Source organism: Etheostoma spectabile, chromosome 13 (genome assembly GCF_008692095.1).
Source record: "Etheostoma spectabile isolate EspeVRDwgs_2016 chromosome 13, UIUC_Espe_1.0, whole genome shotgun sequence".
Classification (NCBI taxonomy): domain Eukaryota; kingdom Metazoa; phylum Chordata; class Actinopteri; order Perciformes; family Percidae; genus Etheostoma; species Etheostoma spectabile.
This window is the reverse complement of record NC_045745.1, coordinates 6,419,433-6,430,512: the sequence shown is the minus strand read 5'-3', so window position 1 is coordinate 6,430,512 and position 11,080 is coordinate 6,419,433. Positions and strand designations below refer to the sequence as shown.

At 43.8% G+C, this 11,080-nt stretch overlaps 1 protein-coding gene across 11 annotated transcripts in view; it reads right to left on the bottom strand.

Moving 5' to 3' along the window:
* Positions 1–11,080, bottom strand: part of auts2a (activator of transcription and developmental regulator AUTS2 a) — a 400,420-nt gene that overhangs the window by 83,115 nt on the left and 306,225 nt on the right. The gene's annotated exons all lie outside the window — the stretch shown is intronic.

Below are 11,080 nucleotides of genomic sequence, written 5' to 3'. Positions count from 1 at the left end.
CGTCTGTAAAGCCGTGCCCGTGTGGGATCTCTCCTCTCCTCTCTCTCCTCTACTCTCCGAGCAGCCCCGCCACACAGCGCCGGTCCAAACTTCTGACATTTGACCTACATTTTTATTTTTATTAACACAGCTGATATTGTAAGTATGAGGGCAAACCTTGTATTTGTACCAGTGTTTCCGTGGTAACTCTGCTATCGCGGCCGCCACGGCGAAGACACAGAAGAAGTTATTGAATGACTAACTTCAGTTGGTAGAGTAACAGCGTGGGGAGACGAGCTGCTGGACCTGGACCAGGACCAGAGATTGACCCATGGCCAGAATATCATAGTTCATAAAAATGCAGCCCAGTGACGATCCAGACTTTTCATACACACGCCGTGTGTATCCGCCGTTCGACCCGGGCTGGCCCGTTCATGATGATCAGCCGTCTCTCTCTGGGAGTAGCGTCCATCACACTCCCTCTCCAGTTATAAATAGCCTATGTGACAATACAATTTGTTTTGGTTAAAATCAACAACTAATCGTGAGAATAATCGCGATCAAAATTTTGATCAAAATAATCGTGATTATCATTTTGGCCATAATCGTGCAGCCCTATATCTAAGGCAGGTAAAAGCAGGCCCAAACACAGATCTCCAATTATTTAATCCTCACAAATTTAATCTTGGGCTCCAGCATGCATAAAATTGGCTTCTTTTGCAGCCATTTTTCCTGAGAATCTGAAAATAAATTAATTGCCAAGTAAGTAGTACCTACACAGAATATGCTTTGGTTTTTGGTGCATACATAAACATATTCAACGTTAATATACAATAAAAAGACAGAATCAAATAACATACATAGGCTAGTAAATAAGAATAGCAAACTAGTTAGTTGATTTCTAATTTTGTTTATGCTGATGACTGCATTACATGCAGAAATGAAGATTAACCGATTCATTGCAATATTACCATCTAGTATTGACCACATGTAAAAGAAGTAACAGATGGGACTAATGGGAGGAGTGGTATCCCTCCTGCTCAGCAGCTAGGCCAGGTGTAAATACAGGGGGTTCATCAGCTGCGTTAAAGGGCAGTGGCTTTGCTTGTGACTATCACCACATCATGGCTTGTCCATGCCATGTGATGGTTTGGTAAACTCCTCCATTTACTACAGTATGTTACACATGAATGTGTGAACAATCCACATCTCTGAACTCCATTTCAAGTTGAAATACATGAAAGAATGATCTCTTCTTGAGATAAATGTGGTTTTCTACCACATTTGTTTAATAATCCGTCATCTTCTCATGGTATGTAAGTGGTTTTGTTTTCTGTATGGTGGAGTGGGAGTAATGCATAAGAAGCAGCTTTTGGAGGCTTTTATGTTTCCTGCATGTTCGATATCCAAGGCTGCGATTAAGATGCAGTTGCTTTTGTCTAGAACCTTGGTAGTGTTAATTTTATCATTTGCACTTAAGACGGCCTATCATCACCTTGCACTATGTATCAATTAACATACACCGTTTGCTAATGTTAATTAAGAAAGTTGCAGGCGCTGATTAAAATATTTCCCCTTGATTAGTGAACGGTAAACAACTTAGTGTGGCCCATTGCTGGTGAACGCGTTGCTGCAATCAGTTGCTGACAGAGGAGGAGAGAGAAAGAGAAGGAAACAGAGGGAGTGAGGAAGAAAAAAAGAGCAGGAGCCACAAAACTGAAGGTTTGGAGTCCATAATTAGGCAGCAGTTTTTTCCTTTCTAACCATTTTCCCAAAAGAGAAGAAGTCTGACTACTTAATTGGAGGAATCAAATTTAGTCAAGCGCCCCGTCGGCTCAAACCTACATCATTAAAGTTGCCAGCTAACAAACATCAAACACGAGGCAGCATTAATGAAGCAGATGTATTAATTTTCCATTTATGAGCAGCTAAGCAACTCACTGCCTCTCCCCGCACTCCCCCCACCCCCTTCGCTCCCTTTCTCCCTCTCTTTCTCTGACAGCACTATTAATGATCTTTAATGCCCCACAGGCAGTAATAGGCCCCACTGGGAGAGCCGAAACACTGCGATTTGTATTGAGGATTTAGACATAACGGGGGGAAAGGGAAAAGAGTGAGATCTTGGGGACAGCTCAGAGGCGCTTGATCAAGCCCAGGCCTCACAGGGGCGGCTGCCGCTCCAGAATAATAAATGACAGCCTCACCATTAAATCAAACCTTCTGCTCAAAAGGGCCAGAGCGGCTGATTGTCACTAACAATCGAGCTGCTTTTTTTAAACACCTCTGGGAAAAGAAATCAAAAGCAGACAGCTAGGAAAAAACTTCAACGGCAGTTTGGCTCTCGACAGTTAACACGCACAGGGAGAGACAGACCAGAGCCGATGAAGACCAGTCCAGGGAATGAAGACCTGTCACTGGCAAATCTCAGACCAAACTCATTATGGCACTACCCAACATGCACTAGCTGACACCTATGATTCTACATCATGCATCATGTATGCATATAATAACCAAGTACATTTTCCAGTCTAAGTGGCTATTTGTTTAGGATTCCCAGCACAATATCACATTCTTTATTAGATTCTCAGCTTTGCAAGTATTACATTCAATGTCAGAAAATGAAATAATAAAGAAAGCCAACCATGGCAATCTTCCTTTAACACAAATCTAATGTTCAAATCTGGACAGTGGCTCTACAACACGCACCCTTGACATTAAAGGACAGAAACAAGAAAGGTTACAAATGCCAGATTCACACAAGGCCTCTGTTGACATTGTCCCTAAGGCTGCATGTGCACATCTAATTATTGGAGTGGAGGATAACCCAGATAAATAAGCCTGCACCAACATTAACCTACAAATTAGATATGCTACGTTTTCCAGACGTGAAGCTTTCTGAGGCTCAGCCCTAAACCAGTTTGTTTGTATCTTCATTAAGCATTCACAGCTCTCTGGAGACTCAACGGGATTCAATCTCCATATGAACTCTGAACAATGTCAGGAGAATCACGTGTGGACATCCTCCGGAGTTTCCCTATCTCACATCCAGCACACAAGAGCAGATTCTTCAACAAATACATTCTCAATAATCTCAATCTGGAAATACTCTCTTTGATTTATGCGAGTTGTGGAGCCTGGGTAGAACGTGCTGGTTAATCATGGTAGAGGCTTGGCGCTGCTAACCATGGCACTGTGTGCATTAAAATAGCCGTGGACTTGATTTTGGTGTTTCCCATGTTTTCATCTTAAACTTTGACCCTCTCACTGTGTGTTTTCACTTCAAAGTTAATTGGACAATTTTGGTCGCCTAAGAATGTCTTGTTCAGTGTTCTGCTAACCAAGCTGGTTAGCTGGCAACTTAAAGCACCCATATTCTGCTCATTTTCAGGTTCATAATTGTATTTTGAGGTTGTATCAGAATAGGTTTCCATGGTTTCATTAAAAAAAAACAAAAAAACAAATTTTTGTTGTACTACTCACTGCTGTCTCTGTTTTAGCTCCAGAGTGAGACATCTTCCTTCTATCCTATCTTTGTTGGGAGCTGCACATGCTCAGTAGCTCGGTAAGATCCATCAGCTAGATAACTCTTTCTCCAGCTTTGGTCAGTCCAAGGCAGGAATAGCTGGGAGACTTCTTCTAGACCAGGGCCACTTGTGGAATACCTGCACAACAGGGACAGGAAGTACAACAGGGACAGGAAGTAGTTCTTTTGGAGATTCTGGTCAACTAGTGGCTGTTGGAGCAGTGTTTAGCCATTGAGAACGAGCTAGCATGCTACGGTTAGCCACGTCGTCTCTAGTGATGTAGAAAGCCGTGCAGATGTTGGACAGCTCACCTGGAAACTGAAGACAGAGGACATTCAGAAACCGGATCTCACTCAAAACACCATGGATGGTTGATTTTTCCAAGTTTGTATGTGTGTGTGGAAGCAGCAGAGACATTAAATAATACCCCAAATCCCATAATATGGGCACTTTAAGGGAAAGTTTGCCGGTTTTCTACCTGAAGGTCCACAATTACCTGTTGGCAAAACTCGTCTGGCTGACTCGCGTCTGCTGGTAGCTTTTAGCTTAGCACAGCACCTTAGAAACCAAACACAACACTGGCTTAGCAGTGTCATCGTCCCCAGCTCCACCCTCTTGACAAAAACCTCAAGGCTTCAAAACGGCAGTCCACAGATGGGTGGAGGATTTTGTGGGATATGTTTTACTTCTGAGTCAAGGTTCAGTACCAATGCAGGAAGTAGTACGAAGCTTATGTAGTGTGGAAAAAAGTCATGGCATAAAAAGAGCAAGTGAAGGACAGGCGTGTTCGATTTTGAGGCCAAACACAGGGTTTTTCATTCAGCTGATGCTGCTGGTCCTCTCAGAAGGCAATTAGAATGCTGAGCAGGCCTGTATTTGTTTGTTGTCGATGTAAGGTCAGATACACAATGTTACACGCTGCCTGATTAACTGAAGTCACATACTTGCACTCTAGATTATCAAAACTGAGAATAAAGCTTTTGTCAATTAAATGTGACCATGTTACATATAACAATACATTGTAAAACCATAAGAGTTAATTCCACAGACTGCCACACAGCAAAACACTCGCATCCACATAGGTGCTTCAACGTCTCTTTCTTCCCTCCCCCTCTCTCTTCAGACAGCAGCATCATCATTTCCTCCCTGCTTTACTGTGGCAGGCAGCAGCGGGGTTAAGCTGCCAGCGATGCGATGATAGTGAGACGGGGACTGCAGCTGGGGGTTGCAGATAGCACATTCTGTCAAATAGCGTCAGGCTGCCTGCATAATGAAGTGAAGAGAACGACGGTGGGCGAGGAAAAAAATAGGAACGGGGGTATGGTTTCATTTGTTATAGCTGAAACTGAAACGGCTGCACCATAGTGTGAAAAGCAGCAGGAGCCTATAGGCAGGAGGAGATGAAACATTAAGTTGTGGCCTAATTATTTATCAGTGCAACACACACCACTTTTTTTTTTGCCCTGTAATGTGTGTATACGGGTTATGGTGTCTACTGCATTTAATAGAGACCCAGTCTACACTGTGTAACACATTTGTGTTACTGACGTTTGTGGTGCCTGTTCTCAAAGTGCACAGCCCAAAACCTGATGAGACAGTAAACCTCAGGTTCATTACACCTTGGGTTAATGTTCCCAAAATGTCCAATCACTGCACAGGGAAACTGTGTGCGCATACAACTACTGCAAGCATGGTAGGTCAAAGATTAAGCAGAAGTAAAACTGCACACTGATATTTACAATGGACAGTTTGGGCCCTTTGTTTATGTGTTCATTTAAGCACAGGGTCCGTCTGATCGCCTGACTCCTCTTCTTTCTTAGCATTCTTCACTGACGTTATTAAATCAGAAATGGAGGAAAACATCGCAGCCATCATCAAGCTGCGGGCAGTGAAATTCACCAAACTGTGTGCGCCTCTGAATGATGTAATGAAACCAGTCACGACAGCACTTGGTTTTTCCGGCGTATCTGGGACCTCCACAACTGGTACAACACAGCAATGCTTATTTTGTTATTTTGGCGATGGTTGATGACAGTAAGAAATGGCTGAAAGAAACCTTGGTATCTGCAGTACATAGAGGGCCCTCTTCCTCACCGGTGCGTCACGTGCCAGTAACTTCCATAACCACAACTGATCCTGCACTCAAACTCACGGAGTAACACAACGCAAAATATGACGACATAAAATTAAACCACAACACCAGTGACTTTGCATGATTTATAGCTTACACAATTTATGGTTGACAAGAACATGCAAAAGAATTGGTATGTTCCTTTAAAACAATTTAATAAAAGGTGTAAACTGAAACATTTATTACAAAGCATTAATGAAATTGAAACCTGTCGACCAAGTAAAGCCCCCATGAGACAGCGACTCATTCAAGGCAACCTTGAGGACACGCCGGCTGATCGTACTGAATCACATTACTGTTGCTTTAGGCTGTTTATCTCAAGAGCTGTGGCATTTGTCATCATTGGACTCACCTTGATCAATGCCTTCTTTATCATGATATGTTTCTAAAGTGACTCCCCCCCACCACAACCACATACAGCCACACACACACAAATGCCGGCACGCACACACTCCCCTCAACACCCATTTCATATTAGGATTGATGGGGCTCTTCTGAGGGATATAAATCAATTTGAGAACACTTTTCTAAACATCAGCCTCAACCTGCAATGGAGCCATCAAGCGGAGGGGTTGCTGAGGTGCACGAGGCTGGAACAGCCACATCATTGGTTTGCTTTTGCTGGGGGGAGAGGGGGCAGGGTGCACGTATTTTTGACTTCAGGGTTAGTGATGGAAAGATTTCCCCCCTTCAAGCTCCATCTATCCCCCCTAGAAAGCTCCCTGTCTACCCTTTCTCCTCTTCCACAACCACCTTTCCTTTCATCCCCAGTGCCTTCCATCCATCCTTCCATACCGCCATGATTTACAACTAGTACTCACGCACTTCCTGGGAATTGATTTCCAGGGAACTGCGCCCTGTGCCCATTCTTTCTGTGGGGGCTCTAACGATCAGGCTGTGGCTCATTAGTCTGGACCACTGTTTTCCACTGCTCTGGTGGCTGGGTGCCATACATCCCCCCCCCTTCTGAGTCACAGCCACTATAAAGTTGCCTGTCCCCTTTCCTCCTCGTCTACCCAGCACCGGTCACAGCTCACGATCCTCATACGTCCTCCTTTGCACCACAGCATTTATTGAAAAGCAAGCTGCGCTGGAGCCAAAGCCAGTGGTGAGTGTTTATAGGCCATTCAGGTCTAACCCCCCTCATGTTTCTCCCATCCTGCATGCAGCACCTTTACCTCAGCAGACAGACACATCCTTCATGTTATTTGTGAAAGAAGTCACCGAATGACAAACAGCGTTGCCACATCACCACAGATGGCTCTTCATGACAGAAAGTGACGGAGTCAGTTTGTCACCAAGAGGGCATTAGGGGAGCAGTGGAGCTCGAGGCTCATGGCCCTTATTACGCTCCCTGAGGAACAATATGCTCTGATTTGTTGCATTTGCTTCTTGACAATGTGCCACAATTGAAGGCCTGATTGAGCTTGCAGGGGTATTTTGAAAGACCAAAGCCAGTATTTTTACTTGAGTGCTCAGCAAGCGGCCGTTTTTTCCTCTTTTTTTCTAACATTGCAATCTTGAATTTAACAGAACAATACACTAACACTCAGGTTCAACTCTAGTGCAAATAGAGCTCATTCAGTCTCAGGGCCACAATCATGCAGTCAATGTTCTGCCACATTCACACTATACACTTCAATTGTTTCTTAAATGACAGATCTGGATTGGCAACAACAGCGCCCTGGTATTAATAAATGTTTCCGTGCCTTGAAGTTGAAGTCATCGTTACTCACGTCTTTAGAAATTACAGCTTGGAGACAGAAATCATCTCTAGCTGCTGTCCGGTGGTTTCAACTTCTATTCAACAGGACCAGCTTTCTCACACTCACCCATGTCTCACAGCTGCTTGATTAAATGCATTTTCATCTCAGAAATGAATCCAAAACTGGTCAAACAACCATTTTGCTGTACAAAGAGGCCGAGGTAAAACCAACGGCAGCACAGACCAACAGCCCCAGCTGCCTCTAGTGGCTCTACACTGCGCATTGGCAGCAGAAGCTTCTCAAACTCGAGCCTGGGCCTGGCAGAATGCACTGGCAGCCATGATTTACAACAGCATTTAAGTGAATCTAATAAGCAGAGTGAATGCTTCCCGTTGCTTTGGCATGGCCCGTGCCTGGGCACTAATCACTCAAATATTTTGGCAAAAGGCAATGCCCCAGTCCTCTCCAAAAGAGAATAATGAGACACGGAGCTCTTAATCACAGCAGATCAGTTCAAATAAATGAAAAGAGAATCAAAAGCATTCTTTGCCGAGGCGGCCTCTCTCTCCGTCCAAATGAGCTGACGGAGGGCCAGATCTAGGATATGGAGATTTACCCAGGAGAATTTTTCACAACTCTTGAAGCAGTGTCTCACTCTGGCAGACTATAATGTAGTTCTGGACGAAACAAACAGCTTTTTTCCAACTTGGATGTTCAAAATAATTATGCACACATATACTGACACTCAAACACAAATATTCTGACTAGCCCAAGAAAACGATGCCCCGTAATCTCAGCAGCTTTTTAATCAAGCACTTTTCCACACTTGTTCTCCTATCACACTTCAGATGCTTTCTGGAAACCCACGCAAGGCAAACCGTAGCTCTGACACCTCATCCAAACTCAATAATTCACAGAGCCTTCATTTGCCAATTCTTCCCGCTGCCAATCTGAAAGCCTTCCACATACTCCCCTTGCTGAGACAGCGCTCTAACAAATGATGCTGTCAGTTAACAAGATGGAAAAACATTCTGTTAATTTTTTCTCTCCCTTCGTCCCTCCCCTCCTTGGCGAGGAGTCTTGATGTGCAGAGACGAGGGCTGGATCACAGCTTGCCTGGGGGAAGCCTAACACAAGACAGGCTGCCGCTGACATGATGAGCCTCGAGACTGCTGGCAAATTCTTGTGATGTCACTTCCCGCTCTCGACAGCTCTGACACCCTGGCGTGGGGTACTGGGAAGGCGAGGAATAGAGGGGAGCTGCTAGAGTGCTGGTGGAGGTGGTGTCTGGGAAGGGGAGGCGGCGGGTGAAGGCTTGATGAGAAGAAACACTGGTGCGTCGACTTCGCAGCTCTTCTGTTTTCTTTAATGTTCAGCAGTCGGAGCTGTCAGCGGTAATCACGCTTGTAGTGAAGAGCTTCAGAGATGATAAGCCCGGCCTGTCAGCGCCGCATCCACCGCGGCAGACATATGCTGCTGCCGCTCTCCGTGTCTATCTTTATGCATGATGGCATTCTCCCCAGAGAGAGGAGAGAAAAAAACGCTCAGAAAGAGGTCAATCATCCTTCCTGGGAAGATGGAGGAAAAACTATCATATCTTCCTGAAACTGAGGTGTGTGTGTGTGTGTGTGTGTGTGTGTGTGTGTGTGTGTGTGTGTGTGTGTGTGTGTGTATTATTTGTACCAGTTAAGTGATTCTATGATACATGGCAGAAGGATACTTCACACGCATCACAGCATAGGCACCCATATGTCCCTTACGGCAGTATTATTTGAATACTCCAGTAGTGAAATAGGAGATAGAACATCAAAAATAGGAGTTAGAACATCTCTGTTAAAAGAAAAGGAAGAAGAAACATTGTCCAATAGACACACATCATCATAATTCAACTGGGATGTTTTTTCCTGTGGCAGCTGCATGTGAGGAGACTGGTGTGTCACTAATAACTGTCACATCAATCTACAGAGAGGCTGACAAATGTGGTCTCGTGTCAAAGCTGGTGCAGTCTATTTTATGGTTACATGGCATGATTGTTAGAGACATGAATAGTAATTACACATGTAGAAAAACATGGGGATGCCGTGGACGCACCATATGCATGACAGGTGCCGTGCGACATAAATAATGGAACGCGTGGCAGTCAAAAGTCGCCCGGCATTTGGTTACCAATTATCTTTCTTTTGGGAGAATTAAAGCGCTGTGCATTGTTTACCGTTAACAGATGTAATTGAATAATAATGCCCTGGCCCCACCTGTTCCCCGTGTATGGGAGATAGCTCTTCAGTTGGAATAAATGAGCAGTGCTCTGCCTCTTCCTCCCTCCTCCTCTCCCTCTGACTGAAAGCCCTGCCCTTGCAATGGCCATTAAAATAATGTGGCCTAACCTGAGCAGGGGTTAACCAGCTAATGTCCTCAGTGGACATGAATAATGCAGATCAGGTTCCTAAACAAGCTCACAAATGAATCTATAAATCACGTAGGTCAGGGCAATCTTATTAGCCAGCCCCCCCCCCATCCCTGGGTCTGATTCGTCCCTGTCAGGCTCCTGCTGAGGGAGCTTCCTTGTATAAACATGCAGTTAAATGTCCTGTTAGTTTAATAGGTAGGGTGCAGACTAACACCACAGAGAAAGTGCCAGGCAGAGATGAATTATTTATGCAGTAATTTACCCGTTCCCTTTTCATACCATGGTGTTAAACAATCAGTTGATGTCACTGTAAAAATAAATTCTGGCCCATGTCTAAACATGGTGAGTCAGCCATTTGCCTCTGGTCTTTTATTAAATCAGTATGACATATCATATCACACACGCGCAGGGTGGGTACAATGTCACTGTAGCGTAATCATACTACATATGTATTAGATTTGTATTAGACATATGTATTACATATTAATTTGAAATTTAGTCTTATCAACCAACTTTAGGAATGAATATAATTATTTGCACGCTACACATAATATTAGGGCACCACTTCCTTTACAACGGAAGAAACTCAATAACTTGTGAATAGATAAAACTTTATTCACAGATATGATTTTGAACACAAGTATAACATTTATTCAGCCACAATTGAGAGCCATGGAAATTTTGACCGTAGCAGTGATCAAGTTTCTACTTAGAAGTAACAATACAGATGACTTTAAAAATGAAGGAGATTATTTATTTTTAAATTAAACAGAATAGAATACAAATAAGAAACAAATCCGTAAAATAACAGAAACAGGACCGGTAGCTTATTACCCGGACTTTCTACAGTAATTGAAAAGCAGAATTTTTCAGTTAAAAGACTGTGTCAATGGTAAAAAAAACCAACATTTCATTATATTGTGAATGAAGAGAAATGTAGCTGTGATTCACGAACAACGGACAGTTTCTGTTCAAATTCACAGTCATACATCTGTTAATTTACAGATATTTCTTAGAGTGTAGAATTACAAGACTAGAGTAACTAAGGCAGTAAAAGGAATGACATGGGTTTTTTGGACATTTTTAGGCCTTCAATTGACAGGACAGCTGAAGACATGGAAGGGGAAAAGGGGGGGAATGACATGCAGGGGCACAGGTCGTAGTCAAACCCAGAACCGCTGCATCGAGGAGTAGACCTCTATGGGCGCACACTCTACCAACTGGGCCACCCGGGCGCCCAAGGAGCGACATGTTAACACAGAAAACCTACTGGACTGAGACTATTAGTGATGGCTGTTTGGTGTATGTATGTATGTATGTATGTATGTATGTA